The 4,820-nt window shown below is 35.8% G+C and overlaps 1 pseudogene; it reads left to right on the forward strand.

Moving 5' to 3' along the window:
* The first annotated feature begins 977 nt into the window (after window positions 1-977).
* Window positions 978-1,819, forward strand: LOC148198339 (coniferyl alcohol acyltransferase pseudogene; annotated as a pseudogene).
* Window positions 1,820-4,820: the final 3,001 nt, after the last annotated feature.

Raw genomic sequence — 4,820 nt, forward strand, 5'->3', positions numbered from 1 at the left:
GTATGATGATGGACGGGAGATCAATTGCTAAGAGTAGAAAGATTGCTTGGATTTCTCTCAAGGTTTGACATATGCTAAAGTCTGACTTTGTTATAATTGTTTTATAACAAATGTTATTCACTAACTATTATCAACTGTGATGATATATTGTAGTGTAACAGACAAAATGGGTCATATGAGTGTGGATACTATGTAATGTATTGGATGACCCATATTGTTCGTTCTCACATCACAAGAAGCTGGGAAACGGTAATATTTAACTTTAACAAATTTTGATTTTTTAACAAATGTTGAATTCATATACACTAATTAAAATGAATTGTCTTTTGCAGAGATTCAAGACTACTACACCAGTTCCTGAGAAGTCACTACTATTCATTAGGAACGCTGCTGCGAAGTATATAGTTAGATTATACAATAGCTCTTAGATTTAGATTTAAACAATTCATTTGATTAGATAGAATTTTCTTAGACTCTCTACTTTATTTGATGTTGAAATACATTTGAACATGTGTTTGTTATGTTGAAATTGAATTTCTGTAAATGTTTTTATATGCAGGTCTGTTTTTGTGGTAATGGATATCACAAAAACAGACCTGCAATTTTAAAAAACTGCAGGGGAATATGCCGCGGTTCTAACCACAACCGCGGCATATAGTGGTTCGTTTTTTTTTTACAAACGAGACATATGGCCGCGGTTTTGACACTAACCGCGGCATATTCGTCGGCCTATATGCCGCGGTTGAACCGCGGCATATAGTGCATTTTTTAATTTTTTTTTTAAAATTTTTTTTAGGGTTTAGGCAGCGGTTCCCTAGACAACCGCGGCATATTCCGCAGCCTATATACCGCGGTTCGAACCGCGGTATAAAGTGTCTGACTTACTACCGCGGCTGAATATGCCGCGGTTCAAGAACCGCGACGTATAGTGAAAATGAACCGCGGTAAAAGCCCTTCACTGCACTAGTGCTCCCACCACCACTGCCACCGCCACCGCTCTCCTTAGTCGTATATACTTTGTCACGGCAGAGCAACTTCACCATATGCAGTCCCTCGCCGTCACACGCACGAAGCTGGAGTGTTTCTCGGCTTTCTTGTGGAAGATGGTTGCATGTGCAGCTTCAAGAGACACAAATAGTAAAAGAGCTACTGTCAAAATGGGCATTGTGATTGATGGAAGGAAGAGACTAGGCAATGGTGACAAAGAGAGCGAAGCAATGATGAAGTGTTACTTTGGGAACGTGCTTTCCATACCCTTTGGAGGGAAACTAGTTGAGGAGTTGGTGAAGGAGCCACTAGCGTACGTGGTCGAGGATGTTCACGAGTTTTTGTCGGTGGCCACCACGGAGGAGCATTTCTTAGGACTAATTGATTGGATGGAGGCTCAGAGGCCGATTCCTGGAGTGTCAAGAATTTATTGTAATCGTGCCGACGAGGGACCAGCCTTTGTGGTGTCGTCCGGTCAAAGGTTTCCAAAGGAGAAGGTGGATTTTGGGTGGGGGAAAGCAATTTTTGCATCGTACCATTTTCCTTGGGGCGGCGAAGCTGGTTATGTTATGCCAATGCCAAGTCCTTTGGAGAATGGTGATTGGGTTGTGTACATGTACCTTGCAAAGAAGCACTTGGACATCATAGAGACTGAAGCTGCTCATGTGTTTAAGCCCTTGACTTGGGATTACCTTAACAAATAATCGTTGATATGTTGTTGTTAAGTATGATGTTAATTTACTCTGTTTTTTTTTTTAACCAGCCATTTAGTTGTTGTAACAAAACTTATGTTTGGTGGTTGTTTTTTTCAAAGCTAGTAAAGTGTGATACAACGTTAATCTGAAAGGTTTGTCTTTCTTAAGATAAGATCATCTAACCAAATGTTGTTTTGAACCTTAACATAACTTCTAAAAGAAAATAATGACTTAATTGTCTAGGAAAATGTATTAGAAGTGTTAAATGTTATTCTTTTAATGTACATAAACGATTTAGAGTTTGTAATAACTAAGAGGGCCTAGCGCATGCTTGATAAGCGCTAAATGAGATACATTTCATAACATAGTGTCTAATCATGAAAGTATCTGATAAAAGAAAATTAGACCGTCTAGGATACATATACTAGTAAAAAATATGGATTTTACACTAGTCTAAAATAAGTCACTAGTAGAAAAATGACATTTTATAACAAACCTATTATGACGGATAAAAATTATCCATCATAATAGGGAGATATTATAACGTAGTTTTTTAAATCAGTTATAATATGAGACGCGGTGACAAACTTGTAAATAAGTTTAAGACATATTATAACGTAGTTTTGAAAATCAGTTATAATATGAAACATAGTGGCAAACTTGTAAATAAGTTTAAAACATATTATAACGTAATTTTGAAAATCAGTTATAATATGAAAAGCGGTGGCAAACTTGTAAATAAGTTGAAAACCTATTATTGATGTATTATAACGGATTTTTAGAAATCAGTTATAATATCTCACGATCCCTCTCACTCTCATTCCTCTCTTCACGTTCCCTCTTACTCTCATTCCTCTCTTCACGTTCCCTCTCACTCTCATTCCTCTCTTCCTCTTCGTCTCATTCCTCTCTTCACGTTCCCTCTCACTCTCATTCCTCTCACGTAGTGGCTCCGCTGCCTCTTTCCTCTCACGTAGTGGCTCCGCTGCCTCTTTCCTCTCACGCAGTGGCTCCGCTGCCTCTTCCTCGAAATCTCTGAAGTCTAACCAAGTAGGTTTTATGTTTTTCCCTAATTTGTTATGTTTTTCTTCTATTAATTTCACTAATTTCTTAGATTGGTGGGGATTGTGTTTCGTTTGGTGGAGAAATTAGCGGCGTTAACACGAGAGAGAGGAGGAGGAGGGAGCCTTATCCACAGCGGTGATTGGAGAATTTTGAAGGTAATTATAGTTCACATTCTTCTATGTAACACTTTTTCCCTCTTTTTATCCTGTTAATTTAGTTTTCATTGATTCTTGAAGAACAAAAAATCGTGTTTTAAGTCTCGTGCACGAGAATCTGCTTCAAATTTAATTTTGGATTTAGGGTTATATTTCTACAAATTAACCAGTGTAATCATAGACTATTTTTAATTAAAAAAAAAATTTTGTCTTAATTATTGATGCTGGATTGTGCCAATGAAAGTGGCAGAGAAAAAGTAGCAAAGCAGTGGTTTTTTCAAGGAAGTTTTCAGGGAAGAAGGGGTTTTCTTCAGGGTTTGTGTATCTTCCAACCTGTAATTCACTCTATTATTGATGATATGCTTAGATGATTTAAGAGTGAAATTTCTATTTTTATAAAGATCAAATAGAAGATGTGGTCAATTACGGACAATGAAACACATCTTATAAAAGGTTGTGTGTATTGGGCATAGTAATGTTGAACTGTATTCTTCCATTATCTCTGCTACTCTTTCTCTCAACTGCCCATGCTTAAATCAATTTGCTCACTCCCTATTTATTTCCTCTTACATTTCTTAGAATAAGCCAATTTTATGTAGTACTCAACGAGGATTAATGATTACGTAATTATTGGTATGTAACGATGAAGTTATTTATATGTTTTGAGACAGTTGAATTTAGAAGAAGGAAAATATGGTTTCCTGAAAAGTGGGAGATAAATATGGTATATATGTGTGTGATGGATGTGTTTTACATAGATAGAATAAGGCTAAGGCAGTGTGAGTGTGAAAATGTGAATATTGTAGACAAGCACATAGGATAGGGATTCTCTTAAAAGAAAAAGTGAGTCTGATGGATGTCCATAGAAAGAAGCAAAAAGAATAGTATATATCCATAGCAGAAAGAAACAAGAGAGAAAAGAAAGAAGAAAACAAAAATGAAGGGTAAGTGTAAGTAGAGACAGAAGCTAATTGGGATGGAAAGTTAAGGTGGATGGAATGGAACTTGGGCTTTCGCACTTAGTGCGGTTGATGTGTTTTCCCTTTTCAACTTATTTGAACATTATTTGTTGATATTGAAGGTATTTGCATCACCTCTGCATTGAGAGAAGGAATGCTACTATCTATGGATTTCTTGATCCTGTTATAATTCAAACTATAGGAAATAAATCAAAGGAGGTGCAAAAGTACTTGATAGAAATGTTTGAAAAAGCTGGTAAAGAGGTCTATTTAGCAGCTTACTTGCATAAGTAAGTACATAATTTTTTAATTTTTCATGAGTAGTTTAAAAGTTTCTTTTAATTAATATTATTCTAACTTGTAGGGGTCATTGGCAATTGCTAGTTATTGTTCCTGATCGTTCTCTTGTAGTTCTCTTATGTTCCTTGCATAAGAAAGCTAACACATTGTCCATCAAAAATATATTAGAGGCGTAAGTTTTCCTTTTTATTTTGATTCCTTCCTATATTATTATTATGATGTAATGGATGTCAAACTTTTGTATAGGTCTTTGGAAGCTCATTCAAGGTTGCGGGGTGTTCCATCTATTTCTAGGAAGAAGATGCAAATAATCACACCTAATGTAAGAGAAGTTCACCTTCCTTTGTTTTGTGTTTTGTGATTGTTATTTTTATGAGGAATTGGTTGTGTTGTTGGTTTTGTGAAATTTGGTTTAGCAAAATATACAGAGCTACATGCTGCAAAGGCTAGCTAGAGTATAATCTGATATTTTGTGTCTTTGATTTGAATGAGTCTTCATTATTTGTATTTAATTTGTAGTGTCGACGTCAATTGGGCAGCTATGAGTGTGGGTATTATGTAATGAAACACATGCATACCATTATTTGTACAAACATTATTGAATCATGGAATAAGGTATTAAAATACTAACTAAATACTTATCCAACTATTCATTACAA

This window comes from Vigna umbellata, chromosome 5, assembly GCF_029865625.1.
Source record: "Vigna umbellata cultivar VRB3 chromosome 5, Vumbellata_1.0, whole genome shotgun sequence".
Taxonomy (NCBI): domain Eukaryota; kingdom Viridiplantae; phylum Streptophyta; class Magnoliopsida; order Fabales; family Fabaceae; genus Vigna; species Vigna umbellata.